This window comes from Pinus tabuliformis, chromosome 1_1 (genome assembly GCF_031772625.1).
Source record: "Pinus tabuliformis cultivar Carrire ecotype Pingquan chromosome 1_1, CPIR1, whole genome shotgun sequence".
NCBI lineage: Eukaryota > Viridiplantae > Streptophyta > Pinopsida > Pinales > Pinaceae > Pinus > Pinus tabuliformis.
The window spans coordinates 790,245-817,032 of NC_142297.1; the positions used below are offsets into that span (position 1 = coordinate 790,245).

The 26,788-nt window shown below is 37.4% G+C and overlaps 2 pseudogenes; both read left to right on the top strand.

Moving 5' to 3' along the window:
• The first annotated feature begins 12,193 nt into the window (after positions 1-12,193).
• Positions 12,194-12,949, top strand: LOC149211317 (pectinesterase 31 pseudogene; annotated as a pseudogene).
• On the top strand, positions 12,949-13,344 carry LOC149211318 (sister chromatid cohesion protein PDS5 homolog C pseudogene; annotated as a pseudogene).
• The last annotated feature ends 13,444 nt before the right edge of the window (positions 13,345-26,788 follow it).

The window sequence follows — 26,788 nt, forward strand, 5'->3', positions numbered from 1 at the left end:
ATTAAATATGAAGGGGGTTGTTGCTGGCCACAACAGGATGCAATGTAGTCCTCATCGTGCCATGTCATTAGAATATCATCTACATACACTACAAGATATACAAATGTTTTGCCAACTTTATCGACAAATAGATTTGCATCATCAAGATCATAGTGTTTGAATTTAAGTTTCATAAGATGCTATGTTAACTTCTTGTACTAGGCTCGAGGTGCTTTCTTAAGTCCATATAAGGATTTTACAAGCTTGCACACATTCTGTTCCTGACCCTTCACAAAAAATCCTTCTGGCCAGGACACAAAAACATTTTCTTTCATATTTCCATTCAAGAAATAAGTCATTACATCCATTTGATGGACTTTCTAATCGTGTTGTGCTGCCAAGGCAAAGAGTGTCGAGATGGTAGCCCCATTTTTTGTGGGGGGAAAAATCTCCTCATAATCGAACCCTTTCTTCTGTGCAAAACCTTCAACCACAAGCTTGGCTTTATGCTTGTTAAGTGATCCATTTGCTTTATACGTTTTCTTTAAGAACCACTTGCAACCAATTGGTTTGGTTCCTAATGGAGGATCAACTAGCTTCCACGTGCCATTCTTTATCAAGGCATCATATTCTTTCTGCATTGCTTGTTTCCATTCATCATGAGAAGAAAATTCTTTGAAAGAATTTGGTTCAGAATTTGTAGAAAACATTAATTCACAATCAAAAGAGAAATCCATATCAACAGGTGAATCATAATCTTCTACATCACCTCCATCTTGTCGGAAGGAACTTCTAGTTCCTGTCTTTCCAACCTCATCTGGACGAACATCTTCAAGTGTCTTTATCAACCATTTGGGAGGACCTTTCTCGAAAGGACCAAGCTTCTCAGGTGACTGATTTGGGGAATCAATATGTAGTCTCCCAATTCTATCAATCACATCAGCCAAAGTGTCATCAGATTCGGAGGTTGGAGCTTCATGTGGAGGAGAGAGCATTTCAGAAGAAGATTCCACAGATGAGTCCAATATAGGAATCCCCCCTTCAATATGTGGAATCTCATTATCAAACTTATGAATTTTTTTTGTATCTCTGAATCTATCCAAGCGATCAAACTATTTCTCAATGACATTTTCATCCTTAAAAGATTCAAGAAAAATCACATATCTAGTGATTATAAACTTCTTATTAACTTCATCATAGAGACAATAGGATTTAGAGGTATTAGGTAGCCCAAGAAGATACACTTTCAACTCCTAGCAACGAGTTTATTTCTTTGTTCCTTAGGTATCAAGGAATAATAGGTGGAACGAAAAACCCTGAGATGCCTCACCAAAGGAATGTGGCCATACCACATTTCATAGGGAGTATTATTCTTGATGGCATTAGATGGAAATTTATTCTTGATATATATAACACATAGAACTTCATTAGCCCAAAACATAAGTTTAACATTATTGAAAAGCATCATAGAATGTACCATATTTAAAATTGCCATGTTCATTCTTTCAACTACACCCTTCAATTGGGGATTATATGGCACGGTTGTTTGATGTTTGATCCCATGTTCGTGAAGATATTTATTAAATTCATTAGAAGTGTATGTTGTTCCATTATCAGTCCTAATAGAGCCAATATGAGATTGTGCTTCATTTTCAACCCATGCAGGAAAATCCTTGAATGTATCAAATGCTTGAGATTTTTTCTTTAATAAGTAAACCCAACACATTCTAGGGCAACCATTAATAAAAGTCATCATATATGTATTTCCATTAGCAGAAGAAACAAGAAATGGGCCACAAAAATAAAAATGAATAAGCTCCAGTTTCCTATGTGCCCTAGAATGAGAATCATGGAAAGGTTGTTTGTTGTGTTTTCCTATAATACAAGCATCACACTTCTTAAGGTTTCTAGGGATGGTAGGAAAACAATTAGCACCATTTCTCTTCAGTAGACAAAGGCTTTCATAATTCATATGTCCAAATCTAGCATGTCATAATAGACTAGATGGAATTTTACCTTCATCATATTGAGAACTATATAAACAGTTATGTGCAAGAGTAAAGGTTCCTTGCAGCTTCAACAATCTTTCTTCTTCAATCCCAGTCATGAAAAGTGAGTCGGATGATGCCTTCCTGACCTCAACTTTTCCATCAAATATGTGAATAAAGTGTCCTTGTTGGAAGATGTGAACTAGAGAAAACAAATTTCTCCTCAGCTCCAGGAGGTATAACACATCATGGAGAAGAAATTCTGTGGTTTCATGATCCGGATTATCCACAGTTTTCAGTTCATTCTGCCAACGTTTCAAACCCCAAAGGGGGTCCATCATCAGGACAAATAAAAAAGAATATGATTATTGAGAGAAGAGAGCCTTGCGACCTGGATATAATATTGCAGGTCTGCAATTCTCCTCTCAATTTTTATCCTCAGGATTTCGAGAAGACAGATCTCCTTCCATGTTTCCCCTCCGTACAGGGAAGTTATGTTAGATTTTAAGCTTCTGTGGAATTTTTTTGTCATGATCCGGATTATCCACAGTTTTCTGACCGAACATGAAGTTTAAGCCTGATGGTGCCAAGCCCTCAGGGTTTGAGTTTGGACTTATTTGCAAAGTAAAATGCTCCATCAACATTATCTGTGAATTCTTCAAATAATTCTCTTATGAAAGTCATGTGGAAGGTTTCTCCTGAGTCAAGAAGCCGATCATTCTTCGATGAAGGAAGTGAGACATTGAATAGGTCTTCAGTTACTCCAATATTACAGTGTACTACAACATAGTGAGTGGATTTAGAGGCTTTATTTTTCCCTTTTTTAGGGGTTTTAGCTCTTCCTTCTTGTCTTTCCATTTCAAATTTTCTCCCAAGTTATCCTACAAGTGGATGCATAATGATTTCTATTGCGTCGAATGCAATGATGATCAGATTTTTGTCCTTGGGATTGCCTGCCCCCCCGCCTCTAGAATTCCATCTTCCTCTGCCCGTTTGGCCACCCCTTCCTCTAGAAGAATCTTTTGTATGATTCTTCTCTTTATGAGTAAGGCACATAGTTTCTTCAATAGACTAAAACGTTTCCTTCCTTCCAAAAGCCTTTTCCCTTTCAACAAACTTCTTCTCAAGGGATTCAAAGGTAAGTTGTTTGAGATTACCACTAGCTTGCAGTGACTCAAGATAATGAGTATAGGTGGGATACAACGTCTTGATATAAGCAATGAGAGGAACATCCATTTCAACACCAGTGGATTTAATATCATGCATAATTGGTCTAACTTATGATGTTAGTGCAAAAGGATCATCATTCTTCAACTCTAAACTAAATAATTTAATTATTCATTGAACCACTTCAATTTATAAGTGTGAGTCATATAATTCTTTTAATTTAAGTATGGGGGTTTACGTAGTGCATTATATTAGATATTATTTTTGGATTCAACTGTGTTAAGTAAGTCATTCACGTATGACCATTTCCATGAGAGGTAGTCATAACTGACTAATTTCTCATGATTTTGAATAGTTCACTTAGCACTCATTGCATCGGGTGATGCTCACAGGGGTGAAGAAGTGGGATTGAAACTAGTGAAATGAATCACATAGCGTCAATCATCACTTCTGGGGCTTGCACCCGGTAACCAGGACTTCCCGGGGAGTCAACCATCCAAGATCACCTCTAGCTCAAGCGTGCTTAACTGTGGAGTTTTCCCCACAATCAAGCCCACTTAGCTTGCTACCCCATTTGCAAAACCTTAACAAGTATTGTGCCTCATGAACCATTCAAGTAGAGATCCCTTCACTCTTTTTGAATTTAAGTATGGGGGTTTACGCAATGCATTATATTAGATATCATTTTTGGATTCAACTGCGTTAAGTAAGTCATTCACGTATGACCATTTCCATGAGAGGTAGTCGTAACTCACTAATTTCTCATGATTTTGAATAGTTCACTTAGCACTCATTGCATTAGGTGATGCTCACAGGGGTGAAGAAGTGGGATTGAAACTAGTGAAATGAATCACATAGCGTCAATCATCACTTCCGAGGCTTGCACCCGGTAACCAGGACTTCTCGGGAAGTCACCCATCCCAGATCGCCTCTAGCTCAAGCACGCTTAACTGTGTAGTTTTCCCCACAATCAAGCCCACTTAGCTTGCCACCCCATTTGCGAAACCTTAGTAAGTACTGTGCCTCATGAACTATTCAAGTAGAGATCCCTTCACTCTTTTTGAATTTAAGTATGGGGGTAGCAAATGGGGTAGCAAGCTAAGTGGGCTTGATTGTGGGGAAAACTCCACAGTTAAGTGCGCTTGAGCTAGAGGCGATCTGGGATGGGTGACCTCCCGGGAAGTCCTGGTTACCAAATGCAAGCTCCGAAAGTGATGATTAACACTATGTGATTCATTTCACTAGTTTCAATCCCACTTCTTCACCCTTGTGAGCATCACCTGATGCAATGAGTGCCAAGTGAACTATTCAAAATCATGAGAAATTAGTCAGTTACGACTACCTCTCATGGAAATGGTCATACGTGAATGACTTACTTAACACAGTTGAATCCCAAAATGATATCTAATATAATGCACTACGTAAACCCCCATACTTAAATTCAAAAAGAGTGAAGGGATCTCTACTTGAATGGTTCATGAGGCACAATACTTGCTAAGGTTTTTCAAATGGGGTAGCAAGCTAAGTGGGCTTGATTGTGGGGAAAAATCCACAGTTAAGCGCGCTTGAGCTAGAGGCAATCTAGGATGGGTGACCTCTAGGGAAGTCCTGGTTACCAGGTGCAAGCCCCGAAAGTGATGATTGACGCTATGCGGTTCATTTCACTAGTTTCAATCCCACTTCTTCACCCCTGTGAGCATCACCTGATGCAATGAGTGTTAAGTGAACTATTCAAAATCATGAGAAATTAGTCAGTTACGACTACCTCTCATGGAAATGGTCATACGTGAATGACTTACTTAACGCAGTTGAATCCCAAAATGATATCTAATATAATGCATTGTGTAAACCCCCATACTTAAATTAAAAAAGAGTGAAGGGATCTCTAATTGAATGGTTCATGAGGCACAATACTTGCTAAGTTTTTGCAAATGGGGTAGCAAGCTAAGTGGGCTTGATTGTGGGGAAAACTCCACAATTAAGCGCGCTTGAGCTTGAAGTGATCTGGGATGGGTGACCTCCCGGGAAGTCTTGGTTACCGGGTGCAAGCTTCGGAAGTGATGATTGACGCTATGTGATTCATTTCACTAGTTTCAATCCAACTTCTTCACCCCTGTGAGAATCACCCGATGCAATGAGTGCTAAGTGAACTATTAAAAATCATGAGAAATTGGTCAGTTACGACTACCTCTCATGGAAATGGTCATACATGAATGACTTACTTAACGCAGTTGAATCCCAAAATGATATCTAATTCTTTCAATTTCTGTAAATCTTGATAGGCATTTTCATATGTTGAAATATGTCGACTCACTCCTTCAGTGACAAAGGTTGCAATCAAGGCATAGGCTTTGCTGTTTTTATTCTCCCAAAGGCCAACTCCTTACTGAAGTGGGCTTGGTGGGTAGATTGTTTCCAATGCCTACACAAAGCTCTTTCCATAGCTCATTGAAAATGAGTGTGTTCTTAATCTTTCGTGACCATTCATGATAGTTCTACTTTCTAGAGAGAACCACTCCAACAATTGATATCAATGAACGCATCTTCAGGAAAACAATGTCTACCTTCGAAAATGACTTTACTATGTCCTATGCAAAAATAATATAGGTTGTGGGTAACTTTAGCAATTCGTAGTATATCACAAGTAGAATTGTGTACTTGATTTGAATGTGGCGGTAGATTAAAGGGATATAATGGTCGAAAGGGTCATTAGCTATATTTAGTGATGAAAATAGTGAAAAGTATATATGCCAGAAGGGTTGGCGGGGCGGGAGAATGGTGGGAGGATTAGCGGAGAGAGAAAGGCAGATTACGGGGGGTGGGGTAGCCATAAGTGGGTTAGAGAGTGAAAGGTCCCGCAATGAATGAGCAAGTGACACAATAGAAAAGGTGGTTTCAGGGAAGCCAGATTGCGAACCCTCCACCATCCATTAAACGTCGGGACTGTAGGGGGTTCCGCAATCCATTCTGAGCCATATATCTGGGCCAGGATGATCACGACCATTAAAAAAAAAAAAAAAAAAAAAAAACGTGAACTTTAAGTCGGGTCCCATGGGAAATTAAAGCAAGATTAAGGTACGATTAAGGCACAGTTAAGGCCGATACTGATACAATTTGACTCCGCGGGGCTTTGACTAATAAAAATTTATAGTACATGCAGTCTACAGTCTCACTCCAGCATACACACCATCACCAACATACACAACGCCATCCAATTGATGCATAGTTAAAAAATTTAACTCACTTCGCACTCACCAGTCTCAGGCAAACAAACAATCAAGAAGCCCGGGTCCACCAGACAAGCATGCAAGAGTTGAGCTAGCACCAGTCGAACCAGGAGCAACACTAGTCAAACTTCCTTGAATTTGCAGCAGTCGAGCTCTACGCAGAAGAGCTCATAGAGTAGCGTTCAACACATAGTCAAGAGAAAAAAACACAAGTATTTATTCTCAAAGTTGAAGCGATGGAATAGAGTGACAAAATATATTAGAATAGAACATGAAGACTAACACAAGTTACATTAGTCGAACTACTAGGGGACCTGTGCTCTGATACTATGTAAAGCCAGAACGTAACACCACAATGTTAATTGTGTCGATTGCACTACTCAGTAAATGTAATATACATGAGTGACTAAGTCTTGGGATTCCAGTTCCAAGGTCTCTTGGTCCTCCCTAACATATGACTTATAATAATTGAACCAGTTCCAAGGTCTCTTGGTCCTCCCTAACATATGACTTATCATAACTGAAACTATGTTATAATATTTTACAATAATCTCTATCCTTTCGGATTAGGTGTCAACAACTAGCCTAGATCCATCTTAAGTTTGGATATTTCAAGTACCAAGAAGGTTCAAATATCTTCAAGAGAAAACCACTTTTAGAGTGAAAAGGGATTTGATCCCTCTTGGCGCTTGGTAGATTCATCGTTAAGATTAATCTAAGCTAGTTAGGTATAAATATTATGAATTAATGACTCAATATATGAATATAGTATAGCCTTCAAATTATAAGCAAGCCGAAGACCTTAAAGAATGGATGGATGCCATGAAAGAAGAATATTATTCTATTATGAAAAATGAAATTTGGTAATTGCCATAATTTTTTAAGGATAAAGTTCCCACAGGCTCAAAATGGTTGTTCAAAAATAAATTTAATGCTAATAGACAGGGAAAATTTTAAGAACGGAAATTTATATTGAAGTTTAGAAACCTTGGCGAATCTCGTAGTCCATCATATGCAATCTATAAAACGTTTGACAATATTTTTTTGTAAAAATATTCAAATTTCTAATAATTTTACATAGTCTCAATATAAATTTTTGATGGTTTTTAATGTTAAATCATTTATATTATAAAATTTAGGCTAATCATTTTTAGAAAAAAATGGAAATTAATGAACCTTTTTTTGGAAAAAACATGGAAAATCAGCCTACCTATGAATATTAGCCCCTAAAATTTTCCCTACTAATAGAACTATTAATAAATACAAAGCTAGATTAGTAGAAAAGTACTATTTACATAAAGAATGGATAGATTATGAAGACACTTTTGCACTTATAGTTAAAATGAATATCATTAGAATGATGATTGCATTGGCTATTAAGAATAAATGGAAGCTAAATTAGTTAGATATTAATTTAGTGTTTATGAATGGAGAATTAAAGAAATTTTCTATCTTGTTCAACTTGAAGGTTTTATAAAACAGGGACAAGAACATCTTGTTTGTAGGTTAAAGAAAGCACCATATGGACTCAAAAATCCACCCAAGTCTTGGTATGTGAAGATTGATAAATTCTTCTTTCAACAAGGATTTACTAAAAGCAAAGAAAATTCAAATTTGTTGCACCGAGAGGCGCATTCTATAGCCCAATATGGGGTAGATGTATAAGTGTGTCTATCCCGCTGAAATTTCACTAATGTCGGCCAAAATAAAAAACCAAAAAAAAAAAATCTAAATAATGTCGGCTTAAACAATAACTTACAAACCATATAAATAAACAATTACAAATTCATTAACAAATCAAAATTCATTCTATATTCATGGCACCAGCTAGATTGATGTTATTCTCAATCATTATTTCACTAATGTCGGCCAAAATAAAAAACCAAAAAAAATCTAAATAATGTTGGATTACACAATAACTTACAAACCATATAAATAAACAATTACAAATTCATTAACAAATCAAAATTCATTCTATATTCATGGCACCAGCTGGATTGGTGTTCGTTCTCAGTCATTAACACAACAAAATCTCTCGGATATTAACATGGAAAATAAGCTATGATAGAATGGTTGTGCAACCTAAAATAATAAGTTAGCCGGAAGTAATATATATTATTAACATGGAAAATAAGCTATGCAAAATCTCTCAGATATTAACATGGAAAATAAGCAAAGATAGAATAGTTGTGCAACCGGAAGTAATGGGTTCGCTGGAAGTAATATATATTATTAACATGGAAAATAAGTTGTGACAGAATGGTTGTGCAACCAAAAGTAATGGGTTAGCTAGAAGTAAGATATATTAGTGGTCAAATTCCTATTTGCATAAGGAAAACAAATATTCCCACCACATTGCAGCATTGCAAGAGTATTATTAAATAAAGTTTATAAGTTTATTTTGGGAAACGTAAACTTAAATTTAACATGTAATGTTTAACATTTAACATTAACATTTTTAATCTAATGTCGGTCCTATTTAAAAATCAATCTAATTATTATTATGTATAAACAAAATATACAAAAAAAAATATGGTAAATAAATAAAAATATAAATAAACCAAAGGTATGGTAAATAAATAAAACATATTTTTATACTTACTCCAGAGGTATAGTAAATAAATAAAAATATAAATAAACTAGAGGTATGGTAAATAAATAAAACCTCTTTATACTTACAAAAACTCAAAAAATAGGTTTTATTTAGGTGAAGCCTATGGGCCAAATACCATGGACCAAATTATTATTATTTTATTTTTTTGTGACTAGCGGAATCGGAAATGGCGGTGGTATCGTACTCGCGTTATATGGGGTCGAATCCTACCAGCTGCCAATATAACCTCTAGGAGGAACTGCCCAACCCGCAAGAACAGCCCTCAGTTAAGACGAAACTCGAACACGTGACCTACACAACAGCACAGACAACTTAGCATATTGTCTGTTGGCCACGAGACCAAACCTCTGCGGGTAATGGACCAAATTATTATTAATACCATGCAAAAAAAAACATTATTAACCCTAATATTAATATTAATATTATTATTATTAAATTTAATATTCATATTAATATTAATACAAATATTAAATTTGTAGAAATTCTCACTGTAAATCACCTGATAATGCAATGTAACTAAAGCAAAATACTTGATCTACTTCTACAAACAAACTTGTGGAAGCTTAATCAATTTTGAGCAAGATCAACCAGAACACACATAACAGAGAAGAAGATTCAATCACACATGAAACACAGAAGAATACTCTGGGAAAGCCTTAGCTAAAAGCATCGTTATCTGTATTATCATACAAGTGGAAATTATCTCAGAATTACACAAAGCTTTAGCTCACAATCTATCCAGCTCTCAGTACAATCCCTCACTGCTACTCATAGACAGAATAGACAACACATATGTCTTCCTTCAGTTCTCCAAGCCTCCGATTTCCTTGCACAGTTTCTCCTGGGTCCTCCAGCTGCAACCTGTGTGATTCTTACCTCACACACAACACTGACCTATGTAATAACTGCGCAATCCTGAAAGAGTTAATTCCTTCTGCATGGATGAGTTTCCTTTATAGGAAAATTCCTCCAACTGATATTACAATGTCCCTGTCTGTAATCTCAACTAGGCCTTTCTCTGAACTGACATGCATTGGTTATTTATGAGAGAATATTCAGTTATCTGGAGAACACTAGTTGCATGCATGCATACATTAACTGACTGAACTCACAATTAGTTCCTCCAACTATTTAGAACTAATTTAACTGGAATTAACTCAGTTAACTGAGCTAACTAATTACAACTCAAATACAACTCATCCTTATCTCCTTAATTAAGGGATAAATTCCTCATTCAAAGGAATAATTGTTCCATGTCTTCACATAGAATTCGTGTTTGATTTTCTCCAACTAATTAACTCAAGATGAATTAATTACTTATTTTTCAAACAGCTAGTGAGACTAAATTCGAATTTTGATTCTCAATTTTGATTCAAAGACAAATCAAAATTGGAATATATCCCGAAATTCTATTTATAGCAATGTTATTTTTAGCATTTCTATTTTTTGTTATTTCCAACAGAGTTGGAGTATATCCTGAATTGCTATTTATAGCAATGTTATTTTTAGCATTTCTTGTTGTTATTTTTAACACTCCCTCTCAACAAGAAAGGCATTCAACTTGAACCCGATCCTAAACCTTTAGAATGTTCTGCATGCAACACTTCTCTCAAGTGTTGTTGCTCCAGCAACTCAGAAACAAAAAAATATCCAACCTGAATAAGAATGATGCCTCTGTCATCAAAGTCTGTGACTGTTATTGCCTTTGTCGACTGAAAACTCTGTGCTTTGGCTGACTCTGCCTTTCTGCACTGTTGTCAATCCTTCTCTGCGCTCTTCAGTATCTCACTGCTCTAGCTTCTATCACATTGATCTCTGACTGCATCAATCACACTGATTCTTCCTGCTGCATTTATGTTGCTGCTGGTCCTATCTCCCAGCATGCATCCTGTTATGAAACTAGGGCCTAATACATCCGCACTGCATCTCCTCTCATCATGTTGCATCGTGTTGCCCACTGTTGCACTGCAACTCAGTTACTAAGAAGTAAGTAACTAATCTGCCAACTAACTTCCCTGTTGGGCTAGAAACACCCTCTGATGTTGAAGCTCCCTCCGCATCTGTCTCTACCCACTTAGCCAGTCCTGCTACTCCTTGTCGAGGCTCCCGTAGCAAGGTCTATTCAAAGAAGTTGGGTACCTCAAGGATCATACCCCTGTTTCAGTGTTCTTTGGACTATCACTTCACATCTCCCCACTTCACACCTGGAGGTATAGCTACATGTGATCCCTCTGCCCACTTGACTCGAAATTTCCCCCTACTGGAGGTCTCTGCATGAGTGTGTTATCACTCAAGAAAAAATTTTAAATTGTTCACATCAGTTCGATTGTTTGTCAAAGGGTTGGTGTCAATTTTGGGTCTAGTCTTTTCATCTGGTCTTAGAGTCTAAATAGCTTGAATAGGAGTCTTGTTAAGAGTATTGTTGGTATGTATAAAGCGGTCAATTCTCTGTCTTAGTCTATCATCGATCTCACATCTCACATGGATATCATATGTCCAAACTCGTTTCAACGCTGAAATGGTTTAGGTGATTTCGTAGCGCTAATTCATATTTTGCACTAGGCTACGCTACGAAATTGGGGATTTGTTCGAATCCATAGCCATTCTTTCACAGCTGTCATATCCATCAAAATCCATCAACAGTTGTCAGCGTATACACTTCATCTATCATATCTGACCGCTTATCCTCATCATTAGGTCGTTAGGTGTCTTGGTACTGGCACATGTTTGCAGTTGTATTTTACTCGGCGGTTTTGGTCATTCAATCAGGGTTTTCAAAATAGTATCAGAGCAATCGGGGAAATGTTCTTGTGGGTTTTGCTTCTATTCTTTGAATTTGGAGCAGTCTGAAACTATTCCTTGTAAACAATCTTGAGCTCAGTTTTCAGGGATATCCTCATTGTACTGGATACTCTGTTTTCTGAGATTTTTCACCCAGCTGAAAGACACACTTGAGATCCGCGATTCTTATAAGAACAGCTGGAGGAATGATACAAATGTTATTCTTGCAGATGAAATGGGCCTTGGAAAAACTGTGCAATCTGTGTCAATGCTCGGGTTTTTACAGAATGTGCAGAAGATACACGGCAATCGTGCAAGTAGAGAGGTTTGGTAATGATTTCAATTAATCACAATATCTATGGTGGAACGGTAACCTTCTGAGGATTAAAAAATGGTTGGAAACGGCGCAGGATCCAATCAACTCTGTTCCAAAAAGGCATCCTGAATACTGCGGGATATTTATGCAGCTATAAGCTTGACCACATCCTCGCCAGATCAACAGACGCCAGAAAATTCTCCTAATAATTTGAGGCAAAAGTTCTTCGAACTATAAACCGCTTTAGGCTTTCATGGCGCGGATCGCGGGTGGTAAGGTGCTGGTAGTAGCACAGGACGGGAGAGGGCATTTCACTAACGTGTAGGCCGCCATAGATACAGTTCCTCTCCGCAATAACGAGAGAATTACTATCGATGTCTTGCCCGGGGTTTACAGGCAGCCAATTTATGTGCCCAAGACAAAGAATATGATCACATTGCGGGGATTTTGTGCAGAGGACACAGTTTTGACATGGAATAACACAGCCACTCGCATTGAGCATCATCAGGCAACCAGTGTAATAGGTACAGGAACATTTGGATGTGGTACTGTTATTGTTGAAGGAGAGGATTTTATTGCCGAGGGAATCACCTTTGAAAATGCTGCTCCAGAGGGTTCAGGTCAAGCTGTAGCTATTCGAGTAACAGCTGACAGGTGTGCTTTTTATAGTTGCAGATTTTTGGGGTGGCAGGACACTGCATATCTACATTATGGGAAGCACTACCTAAGAGACTGTTACATTGAAGGCAATTGTGACTTTATTTTTGGGAATGCTACTGCATTGCTAGAACATTGCCACATTCACTGCAAGTCACAAGGTTATATTACTGCACAAAGTCGAAAGTCTGCTCAAGAATCAACAGGCTATGTATTATAATGCAGAATGCAGTGATTCCATCCATAAGTGCGTTGGTAAAGCCAGAGCTTCTAAGGCACCAAGACAAAGATGTCAGGCTCATTGTTGTTACTTGCATTAGTGAAATCGCTAGAATAAAGGCACCTGAAGCACCATATAATGATGATTTACTGAGGGAAACATTTCAGTTGATTGTTGGAAGCCTTCAGGGACTAGATCAAATGAATAGTCCCACATTTGGAAGGAAGGTAACAATTTTAGAAACTGTCGCAAAAGTCAGGTCATGCGTTGTCATGCTGAGCCTTCAGTGTGATAATCTCATCCTTGACATGTTTCAACATTTCCTTGCCAGTGCTAGTGAGAATCACACTGAAAACGTATCTGCTTCAATGCAAACAATTATGAGTTCGGTTTGAATGAGAGTGAAGACATATCATAACAATTGTTATCTGTTTTACTGAATAGTTTGAGAAGAGACAAGCAAAAAGCTTCACCAGCTGCCCTTGCACTAGCTGTAAATGTTGTTAAATGCTGTGCAGAAAAGTTGAGGCTAATAACCATGCTCATTTACAGGTTGTTCCCATAACCTTGTCCAAAACATCAACTATGCGAAGTGAATTTTTAAAGGCAGGGAAGAAGACTGTGCTTTTGAAATTACACAGCAGTTTCGTAGCGCGCTACGAAACTGCTGTAGCTGCATGTTACAATTCAGTTGATCAATTATGATTGACAAAGCGGCAAATCTTTTTGAAAGGTTTTGTCATCACACAGGTACATGAAAACGGTGAACATCACATCAAGGACGTGGCAGTCTGCTCTATTTTGGGTAATTAAAGGATAAAGGCATGCTTCTTTGGATCCGAATATTTTGAGGCAAACCAGGGACCGGCAAACAGGGGCAATTTCCTATGTTTCAGGGTATTGGAAAACATGTGATATTGAAGAGCAACATGAAGCATTAAAGGTCCATCACAGCCACCGCCAGAAGGGAACCATATGTCAGAGAACGAAAATGATTGTAGACCAAGGCTGTTATGGAATTAGAGTCCCATTTGATTTAGATGTCTAGAAGATCTAGTAGAATTAGAATCCTAATTGTTTTAGGATTCTAGAGCTGTCAATTTGTAGTCTGTTGTATTTATTAGTTAGTTAAATGGTTGATAGGTGTCATTAGAGATAGTTTTCGAATTCCCCTCATGCTAGAGGAGGAATCTCGATCAGTTAGAATAAGAGTTCTATATATAGCTGAAACATCAATGTAATGGGGGTTGGAAAATTTTATGATACAACTTGTATTTGGCTTATGTAAAGACTCATTTCAGTAATATAATTTTGACTTTACTTCTCAGGATTCATGAGGGATTTCTATTGTTCATAATATGTGATCTTGTTCTTTCCATAATTTGTACAGTGGTATAGATGTATAATCACTCAGAACTCACTGAATGTGCTCTGATTTCCTGTATGCATTTATAAACTGTGGTCCTATATGAGTTATGTTCTAAAGGTCTAAATGTTGAGTGCCCTGACTTCTATGTAAGGTTGAGTTTACTATTATATTGAGGTGTTGTTGACTCCATAAGCCCAATGGATAGTTGTTTAATGTATTTCCAGCATTCATATTTTTCATAGTTGTTCTAGGAGAATTAGCCATCTTATCTTTAATCCAAATCATTAATCCTTTAAGAGAGAGCCCTCTCAGGTTGAGGAGGCTAAGCCTCAGCCTAAAGTAGGTCTGAAATAGTTACTTAGAGTCAACCTGACCAGCAGCCTATCAGGACCTGATTTTGAGATAACAGAGTGGATGCCTCCATTCGATCTCCTCTCAGCGTCTCCAATTGTAGTTGGTCCACAACCTCCTGAATTTGCTTCACCAATTGTGGCTCCTCCATAATTGTTTGAGACTTCTTCTGGTGTTGCATGTTGAGAGGTAATCTACTCTCCCTCTCAACCACCAAGTCTCCAACAGTTGCCTTGCTCCTTAAGGCTTTGCATGCATCTTGAACCTCAAGAGCATGCAAGTTTTTGACTCGTGAACCGATCTACTTCATCTGTCTCGTGGTGATGTGTCTAAGGAAAACCTTTCTCTTACTGAAGACTACATCATAGCGTTTGTCCTCCAACATCGCGATCGATACCAACTTTTTCTTCAGTCCTGGCACATACTTCACATCTGTCAAGGTAATGCGAGCTCCATGATCCCTCTGAAAAGAAACTGTGCCCACACCTGAAACACTATACTTTTCATCATTACCCATCTCTATGAGTATCTTGAGGTCTTTCTCCTCTAAGGTATTGAACAGACTCTTATCGTCGGTCATGTTGAATGAAGTTCCATTGTCAAGAAACCAACCACAACCAATCATCGATGAAACCATGCATGTGATGAGGGTAAAATCCAATTCAAACTGAGAGGCCAATGCCTCACCTTCAAATCCTTCTTTGGATCCCTTCTTGGATTTCTTCAATGGACAATTAGTTGCATAATTTCCTACCTCATGACAATTAAAGCATCTCACTTTAGATTTGTCAATCTTCTTCCCTCCATGAAAAGAACTCAATTTGGGATGAAAATCATTCTCCTTCCCTTTCTTTGCCTTACTCACTAAGGTGCAATTTTCTTCATCCTCCTTGGATGAAGAACCATCTCTGGTGCTTCTCCTGATCTCCTCCTGCATCAGATCTGACCACAGTCATTCCCGATCTGACAGTTTCTCTCTTCCATTTACTGAGTCTTGGTAGCTATGCCATCTCTTAGGGAGACTGAGGAGAGCAAAACTCACCATGTCATCATTGGCTGTTATGATTCCTACACTTCCAAGCTCATCCCTGAAGGTGGTGAGCTTGTTCAGTATGTAGAGATTGTGTCGCCCTTTTCACACTTGATTTTCCGAAGCTTGTCTTTCAGCGCGAGCTTCCTCTGATTATTGCTCTGATATAGATCCTTCAATGTTTTCCACATTGAAAATGGTGTCTCCTTCCCATGGAGACTCGATACAATGTGGTCTCGAACTCTCTCCAAAAGAATCCTCCTCACTCTAGCCACACATTTCTTCCATTTTGCCAATTCTTGGGCATTAGCAGCTGCTGGCTTGGGGACTTCTTGATCAATGAAGTCCTTTAGACCGTTGTCCTCTAATACCGCTTCCATGTGATCCTTCCAGGCTATATAATTCGAGCTGCCATCAAGGGCATACCCAAATCTCAAACCGTTGAACACCATTGGTGAAATTTGAGATGTGATAAGAATTCGAATTCTATAATCAGGAATTTTAAACTTCGAACTTCTTCCTTCTTTGTATATTGTTCTTCGCTTTGATCACCTTTGATCTGATAAACTTAACTCTGATACCATGTAGAAATTCTGTTATATATCTAGGGGGGATAATATGGGGTACCAAGGGAGGTACCCAAGGTAATAATGTAATAATGGGATGGGCCATAGTAATAAATAAGGTGGTTAACCCAGATCATGTAAGGGACCACACGTAGTTAGTAATATTGTAATGGGCCCATGGTATTAGTTGATGGTATGAGAGAACCATGGTAATGACCCATGGTATTGTATGTATGAAGCCTATATAGAGGCTAGAGACTCCATGTCAAGGAAGATTGTCAAGGATTATTGTATGAACAGGCATATGGCTTGTAGATTGTTCTCCTTCCTTAAGGAGTGAATGTATGGTGTTGCCCTACCTTAAGGGTTTGATCAATAAAGAATCATTTCATATTATTTCTGGGTTTATTGCATTATCTTATTTTTCATATCAGATCTATAATATTCTTAGGTCGGAGCTATAACAAGTGGTACCTGATCTATAACAAGTGGTATCCGAGCTATAACAAGTGGTATCAGAGCACTTTCTTCGGCAAAAGTGGAGAATTTTTTTAATTTTTTGCAGGATTTCAGGGGCGGCGAGTTTGAAGATCAGATCTATATGTTTTGGTGCAAGATCTACAAAATCTAATTTCATATATGGATTCTATGTGAAAAAATACCCGATTTCAAAAAAAAAAATCGGTTGAATCAGAGTCCAGATGAAGGAGATATCGCTGATTTAAAAATCAGTGAGGTTGCAAACAATTTTTCGAGACAACGAAGTTGCGGCACAGATCTGGACGTATTGGTATAAGATCTGCAAAATCAATTTGTGGATCTAGATTTTGTGTGAAAAAACACTCAATTTCAAAAAAAAAATCAGTCGAATCGAAGTCCGGATGAGGGAGATATCGCTAATTTAAAATCAGCTCTTTTTTGCAGAAATTTTGCTGATGGCGGGAGAGTTGCAGCACAGATCTGAAATTCCAAGTGCCTGGATCAAGATTTCTATCACATGGGCAGATGCAGAATGATTGTTCTATTTCCAAAAACAGGTCATAATATGGATTCTGAGCAATATTGACGAAATTGTGACCATTTCAAATTTTCGTGATGGCGGGCCTAGATCGGAATTTGAAGGACTTGTATAAATTTGATGGCTCTCATCCAGCTAGATGGCTAGCACAAATGGAGAAATATTTCAACTTGGATTACGTCTATGATAATGAGACTCAGTTTATGGTGGGAAGCATGTGCTTGGACAATGAAAGACGACAATGGTGGCAAGAGCATCAACGTTCCAATGGAAGGTTTTTGACTTGGGACGCCTTCAAAAAAGCTCTTATAGACCGCTTTGACCGTAAATCTAATCTTGTGGATAAGCTCACAGAGATAGACACACAACATAGCAAAGATTTTATTTTTATAGGAAAAAAGGAAACCAAGAAACCTAAAGTGTTATTTTCTGCTGGTATCTCCTTATTACAGGTTCATGAATTGATTCAAAAGGAGAAAATCATTGTATCTATAAATCCCAATTGCAAGCAAAACCTCATAAATGTCAACTTGGCAAAAAAATTGCAAATTCCAGCAAAACACATTGAAAACAAACAAGTGGATAATGAGGATGTTCTAGTGTATAAGGATTTGAAGATTTATATGGATAAGTATGTGTTGCATGGTGATTTTTATACTTCAGAGATGGATAATATGGATGTTGTTTTGGGATACCCTTGGATGGAATCTGTGGGTACTATCAATATTAATGTGCAAAAGAAATTCCTGAAGCTCTGGTATAAAAAGAAGAAAATTACATTACAGGATATTTCCATCAATAAACAGGTAGAGTCCACGGAGGTTGACACAGAAGATGTTCCAAGGACTCACATATCAGATGATGAGCAGTTGATGGTCGAAAATCAAACACAGAGGCTGAAGCCGAAAAGGTAACAGGTGTTGACACATCTGATGAGGGTTCAGTGGTTGAAGTAATATTAGAATATAAGACACCACAGCAGGCACCACAACATGCACCAGATAACAGTCAGGCTCCAGTAAGGGGTGAATTAAAGAAAAAGATACCGTGGGTTAAAACTTCAACATATCATCACCCACATCACCCCGCAAGACAACAACCATCAAAATGGAAACCAATTAGCCACAAAGACAACAACCCCCACAGAATAGATAGAGAGGAGCGAAAATCCACCTACTACACATCAACACAGAAGAGCTGCCATGGTCAACTACCATCTCAAACAAGCGAGGCACCAGTGAGATCGAGGGTTCACCTTTCTCTTGGATAGCTAGATGCACGTGCATGGTACCAGTGGACTACTCTTTTGAGTAGATCTTATTATTTCTGTTCTTCCCATGTTTCGGGGACGAAACATGCTTAGGGGGGTGAAATGTTATATATCTAGGGGGGATAATATGGGGTACCAAGGGAGGTACCCAAGGTAATAATGTAATAATGGGATGGGCCATAATAATAAATAAGGTGGTTAACCCAGATCATGTAAGGGACCACACGTAGTTAGTAATAATGTAATGGGCCCATGGTATTAGTTGATGGTATGAGGGAACCATGGTAATGACCCATGGTATTGTATGTATGAGGCCTATATAGAAGCTAGAGACTCCATGTCAAGGAAGATTGTCAAAGATTATTGTATGAACAGGCATATGGCTTGTGGAGTGTTCTCCTTCCTTAAGAAGTGAATGTATGGTGTTGCCCTACTTTAAGGATTTGATCAATAAAGAATCATTTTATATTATTTCTGGGTTTATTGCATTATTTTATATTTCATATCAGATCTATAATATTCTTGGGTCAGAGCTATAACAAGTGGTACCTGATCTATAACAAATTCTCACTATAGATCACCTGAAAATGTAATGTAACTAAAGAAAAATACTTTATCTACTTCTACAAACAAACTTGCGAAAGCTTAATCAATTTTGAGCAAGATCAACCAAAACACGTATAATAGAGAAGAAGATTCAATCACACATGAAACACAGAAGAATACTCTGGGGAAAGCCTTAGCTAAAAACCTCGCTATCTGTATTATCATACAAGTGGAAATTATCTCAGGATTACACAAAGCTTTAGCTCACAAGCTATCCAGCGCTCAGTACAATCCCTCACTGCTGCTCATAGATAGAATAGACAACACATATTCCTTCCTTCAGTCCTCCAAGCCTCCTATTTCCTTGTGCAATTTCTCTTGGGTCCTCCAGCCGCAACCTGTGTGATTCTCACCTCACACACAACACTGACCTCTGAAATAACTGTGCAATCCTGAAGGAGTTAATTCATTTTGCATGGATGAGTTTCTTTTATAGGAAAATTCCTCCAACTAATAGTACAATTTCCATGTCTTTAATCTCAACTGGATCTTTCTATGAAATGACATGCATTGGTTATTTATGAGAGAATATTCAGTTATCTGGATAATACTAGTTGCATGCATGCATGCATTAACTGATTGAACTCACAATTAGTTCCTCCAACTATTTGGAACTAATTTAACTGGACTTAACTCAATTAATTGAGCTAACTAATTACAACTCAAATACAACTCATCCTTATCTCCTTAATTAAGGGATAACTTCCTCATTCAAAGGAATAAATGTTGCATGTCTTCACATAGACTTCATGTTTGATTTTATCCAACTAATTAACTCAAGATGAATTAATTAATTATTTTTCAAATAGCTAGTAAGACTAAATTCGAATTTTAATTCTCAATTTTGATTCAAGAACAAATCAAAATTGGAATATATCCTGAAATTCTATTTATAGCAATGTTATTTTTAACATTTCTGGTTGCTATTTTCAACAAAATTTGTTATATTATAATATATCATGATATATATGTTTAACTAGAGATATATATGGGAGGGAAGAACAAAGACATATAATGATAGAGGTGGAGAAGCAGGGGAAGTAACAAGGGAGAGATGGAGATAAACTGAAGGAGAGAGGAGAGGAGGAATGAAGAGACAGAGAGGGAGAGGAGTAAGAGAGATAGAAAAGAGTAAGAGAGGGAGAGGGAGACGTAAATATGGAGGTGGGAGAGAGAGTAAGAGAGAACAAGGGACATAATGAAAGGATTGGAGGGTAGAGAGATGGGGAAGAGAGAGGGCGATGGGAGAGAGGAAGGATGAAAGAGAGAAGGAGATAGGGAGGGAGATAGTGAGAGGATTGGAGGGAAGAGAGAGGGAGAGGGAGACGTAAATATGGAGGTGGGAGAGAGAGTAAGAGAGACAAAGAGATGGGGGAAGAGAAAGGGGTAGGAGAGGAAGGATGAGAGAGAGAAGTAGAGAGGGAGGGATAGAGAAATGGAGTTGGAGGGGGAGAGAGGGAGAGAAGAATAAATACATAGAGAGAGAGGGAGTGACAAGGGAGAGACGAAGAGAGTGTGTATGTTTAGGGGTGAGATAAAGAGACATAGAAAGAGAGAGAGAGAGACAGAGAGAGTGTGATGGGGGAAGAAAGAGGATTGGAGGGAAAAGAAAGAGAGAGAGAGAGGGAGCGGGGAACATAGAGGGAGGCAAGAGAGAAAGGACGAGCGAAAGGACTTGAGAGTGATGGGGGAAGAGATAGGATTATAGGAAAGGGGGGGGTAGGAGAGAAAGGGAGAGAGAGGAGGATAAAGGGAGGGAGAAAGGAGGAGAGAGGGAGGGATAGAGAGATGGAGTTGGAAGGGGCGAGAGGGGGGGAAAAAGAAAGACATAGAGAGTGAGAAGTGGAGAGAGAGAGGGAGTGGAGCGAGGTAGGAAAGATAGATAGAGATGGAGAGGAAGAGAGAGGAGGCAAGAAGAAAGACATAGAGAGAGAAAGGTGGAGAGAGAGAGAGAGAGAGGAGTGATAAGAAAGATGGAGAGAAGGAGAGAGGATAATAGAAAGGAAGAAAGATAGAAGCTAGGGAGAGGGAGAGAAGGGAGAGAGAGAGAGAGAGAGAGGTAGAGGAGGAGGGATTGATAGATAGATATGTTGGAGAGAGGGAGTGTATGGTTTGGGGGTGATATAGAGAGATCAAGTGAGATGTAGATATAGATGGAAGGTGAAGAGAGAGAAGAGAGAGACGGAGACAGGAAGGGAGGGACAGAGAGATTGATAGATATGGTGGGAGAGAGCGTGTGTGTTTGGGGGGGTGAGATAAAGAGACAAAGGAGAGATGGAGGGAGATATAGATATAGATGGAGGGGGGAGAGGGAAAAAAATTTATTGCACTAAATGCATTGATCTCAATGTAGATGGTGATTTCTGATCCTATTTGATTTCTTGCACTAGATGCATTGATTTTAGTGTAGATGGTGATTTCTAATGATATTTGATTACTTGCACTAGATGCATTAATATTAATGTAGATGATTTCTAATCCTATATGATTGCTTGCACTAAATGCATTGATTTCAATGTAGATGGTGATTTCTAATCCTATTTTGTTTCTTGTATTAAATGGATTAATTTCAATGTAGATGTTTATTTCTAATTATATTTGATTGATTTCACTAGATGCATTGATTTCAATGTAGACGATTTATAATCCTATTTGATTGCATGCACTAAATGCATTGATTTCAGTGTAGATGGTGATTTCTAATGATATTTGATTCCTTGCACTAGATGCATTTATTTCAATGTAGATGTTGATTTCTAATCTTATTTGCTTAGTTTCACTAGATGCATTGATTTGCGTGTAGATGTTGATTTCTAATCTCATTTGATTACTTGCATTTGATGCATTGATTTAAGTGTAGATGATGTTTTCTAATCCTATTTGATTTCTTTCATTAGATGCATTGATTTTAGTGTATATGTTGATTTATGATTTGATGTAATTAAATGTATGATGGTACATTAATTTCAAAGTAATTGGATTAATAGTATGCATTGATTTCAGTGTAAGCACAAAAAATTATTGACAATGTGGATTGATTTTTGTGTTATAGTAATTCAACCTATTAATATAATAGAACAAGAGAGACAAGGTATGATGTTTACTACAGCGCGAGCCAAATATTTAAATGGTTTACGATTTGAATTGTCATTTTCATATAATCGATATGAAAATATGACAAAACTAACAAGGCCAACAATAAGAATAGTAGAAGAAAATAGTTTGAGATTGATCACAATGAAGACTATTTGTAATTGCCTACATTTTTATTATTCGCATTTTCTATTATTCAACATTATTACATTGTCACTTCGCATTCAAAATTTTTATTTTATCATTTCTCATCATTAAAGTTATTGACAATATTTATCATCTCAAGAAATTGAGGTAACTAAGAAAATTTAAAATTAAAATGACCAAAATAAATCTCAAACATATTTAGCATATTTAAAATGGGTATATTAATATTCGATGTATTTACATATTATTGATAAAATTAGTCATATGTTCGATAGATTTCTCTTCGTCGCACACCACTGAAACCAACCTAGATTCATCTTAACTCTAGATCTATCAAGCATCAAGAGGGATCAAATCTCTCGAGGTGAAAACATTTCCTCAAGTTTTTCACTCAAAAAAGAGGTTTGCACCTCGAGAGATTTGATCCCTCTTGGCGCTTGATAGATCCGAAATTAAGATGGATCTAGGTTGGTATACCAAGAGGGATGAAAAATAACATATTGTCTTGATTTCTGTATTTGTTGATCATTTTATAAGTTATCATAGCAAGAAATGCTACCAAGTTAATTGAAAAGATCAAAAGGTGTCTATCGCATGAATTTGAAATGAAAGATCTCGGTGTTTGACGAGATAATGGTAGAACCTTGGTTATACAAATTACATATACACTTGAATTAATTAGAAGATTCAATATGAATGGATGTAGAGCAACATCACCATTGAAATATAATGTTAAACTCAAAAGTGATGATGAAAATGAAAGAAATGAATGGCACATTCTATAGACAATTGGTGGGAATTACGAATTACTTAACTACAACCATGCAAGATATTGCATATTTAGTGAACATACTTAGTCAATTCATGGCTAAGCCGTGTGAAAGTCACTGGAAAGAAATTGAGAGAGTCCTTCGATATTTGAAGGAGACTAAAAATTTTGGTATTGATACTAATGGTTTGAATGTTGAATTAATAGTTCATTCAGATTATGATTGGGTAGGAGATCTAGATGACAATAACTGCACCTCTAATTATGCATTCAATATTTGTTCCAAAGTTCTGTCATGGAACAACAAGAAACAACTAACTGTTACTTTGTCTTCCACTAAAGCGAAGTACAAGACCTTATGCAGTGCAACCTGTGAAGCAATTTGGCTAAGAAGAATTCCTAAAGACATGGAAGAAAAACAAGAAAGCCCCAACACTCATCAAATGTGATAATCAAAGCTCCATCAAAATGGAAAAAAACCAAGTCTATCATGCTAAATCAAAGCATTTTGAAACACAACATCATTTTGTACGAGAAAAATTTCATTCAAATGAAATTGATTTGATCTATTGCAATACAAATGATAATGAGAGAAACATATTTACTAAACATTTAGGAAAATATAAATGTACATTATGTATAGATGAGTTAGGAGTGGTAAATAATGTATTCTCCATTAAGAATGTTGTCCCCTTCATTTTCCTTTGTGTTAATATTCACATCCAAGGCACAATTAAACTTTGGTCTGGTCATAAACAAAAAAAATGAAAATCTTCCTCTGGCGAGTATTTTTCAGATGGAATCGATCCCCTCTCCCTATTGCAATGTCCATTGTGTCAAGACAATTGTAGCATCTCAACATTTTACCAGCAAGTAAACAAGAGTTTTCACCATTTTAATTTGCCTACTTTTCTTGTATCTTATTAGATAAAAGCAATATGCAACTCATTTAATGTTATACACCATATTGAAGATGCCTTTTTAAATTGAAAATACAGAAGAAAAACTATAATTTATGAAAATGAAAATGGAAATAATAGAAAACAAAATAAATCAAAATCAAAAAAATAATAAATAAAAAATAAAAACAAAAACAAAAGATTAGTAGATGTTATGTTATCAAAGAGGATGTTACTAAATTCCCATAAAGACGATGGTACTAAAGAGCACATCAAGAGGATGTTATTAAAAAAACCCATAATAAAACTTCAATCAATAACCTATACTCAACAACTTGGGTACTGAAAATGATGCAGGAGCATCCAGCGGAGGGTACCATGACCGGGTGTTTAGTCTCAGCGAAGGAAGACATGTTTATTATCATTTAAATCAAAATCAAAAAATTAATAAATAAAAAATAAAAACAAAAACAAAAGATTAGTAGATGTTACGTTATCAAAGAGGATGTTACTAAATTCCCATAAAGACGATGGTACTAAAGAGCCCATCAAGAGGATGTTACTAAAAAAACCCATAATAAAATTTCAATCAATAACCTATATTCAAAAACTTGGGTACTGAAAATGATGCAGGAGCATCCAGCTGAGGGTACCATGACCGGGTGTTTAGTCTCAGCTAAGGAAGACATGTTTATTTTCATTTACGATTGTTGATCAAAACAGTGTTTAGGAACTTGTTTTTATTTCATTATTAGTTAAGGGATATTTAGGAATAGTACAGTTAGGTTAGGGTCATTACCACCACATTGTTTAGTCTTTTTGATCAATTATCTTACAACTGTCTTTTCATTTAAAAGAAAAATATATATTGTATATCTTACAGCACAAGAAAACCCAAAAAAGACCAAAATGGTTACCAACTGTGTAACTATAGAAGCAACTGAAGAATAACTGTGAACAGTTCGGGTAACTGTATGATAACAATACAAAAACCAATGTAATACATTTTGAAGGGGTTCAATGCACGAGAACAGGAATACAAAAAAGGAGAAAATAATTTTCAAACACCTGAGTATCTGAATCCATCTGCAAACAGTCTGTCTATGATATTTATTTCTTCCCTCTAATTACTGTATGTGTCAATTAAACAACACTGCGTGTTTCCATTTATCTTTCCTAGCAAACAGAGATATAGTTCCTGAGTTCAAGCAATGAAGCCATAACAGAGTGTTCCTAACACGGAGTTCCGGCGACAACAACAGTTTCCAAACATACGAAAGTAGACAACAGCTACGAGACAGTTCTCAATAGAACGCGGATGCAACTACTGTAGAACGCAATTATAACAGAGGTAACCCAAGGCACAACAAAATCAAACCCTAAAGCTAGGGTTGAACCCTAGTCGGTCACCAGAGAGTAAGCAGAATAGATTACATACAACCAGAGCCCGAAACGCAGGTGAAATTCCATACAATCAGAGCCGAAGGTCACTCAACAACAAAGGACAAATAGACAAAGGAGCACCAAGACTTCCCCAGTGTCATGACAGAGCAAAGAAGACTATAAACTAAGAAACAGCAGTAGAGAACGACCCTACCGAAGTCATTGGGTTGTAACCGTTTCGGAGACCAAGCCTGGAGCAAACCCTAACCTGCCACATAAAAACAGCAGAACCATATCAATTAATTGTACGCCAAGTAAAACCTGAAAGTGAAAATTGACAAGCAGAGCAAGAAGAGCCCGCTTACCTGAAGAGATATAGCGTTGGAGGAACGAAACCCCAACTAAGTCGCAGTCACAAGTGAAAACCCTGCATACAAAGGAGCAACTACCATTAGTGTCGAAGAAAAGCAAAGAAGACTAGTTATAACATGGACGAGTAAGCTTACCTTGCCACGACCAAGCGTAGCAGAGGAAGTCCACTGTGACTGAGACCTGCCAGGATCGAAAAACACTCATACATCAACCAGAGAACCAATAACCGGAAGCTTAACCAGAAAACTAAAGTAGAACAAGATAAGGGCACAGAGGCAAGAATAGTAACCACGAAGAAGGTTAAAGAGCCAACAGAGGAACGAAGTAAACCCTCTCACGAAGTCGACGAAGCCTCCAATACAGTGCCCAGGCAACGAGGTAACGAAACAACAAGTGTGGACGGAGTTACCCTGCCACCAGGAGGAGGAACCCACAGCCAGGAGCATACAGAGCATTACTGTCGAGCTCGACACAGTCGCAAGCAGGCCGACGAGAGCACACAAACCCTCATCACGACAAAGAGAAGCCGAAAAATGCCAAAGTGAAGTAAAACGAGAGTTTTAGCAAAACCAAAGAGCGGGAAGGAGAAAATTGAGGCGAGTACAAAGCCACCGTACCAACAATAACTCCACAATCAATGCCAACAGAGAAATATCCTTGTTAATCAACTGCTTAAAACTAATCATACGTGTCTACCCAAATCATATATTAATCATTATTTAATTAACGTTAATCCATAAGTTAACGGGCTGGTCCCATCAGAAAATTTCTCCAACCTTTCTGCAATTTCATTTTAAAATAACCTACATTTTCAAAAAAACTACAATCTTGATTATGCATTTGATATTCACTCTAGATTTCACAATCTGTTTCTTATGGTTAATTTACTTTGTAATAGGATGGATGACATTATACCCATTTCAAAACCACTGCTGTACAACCAGGCTGAACAAGTCTGTGTCTATG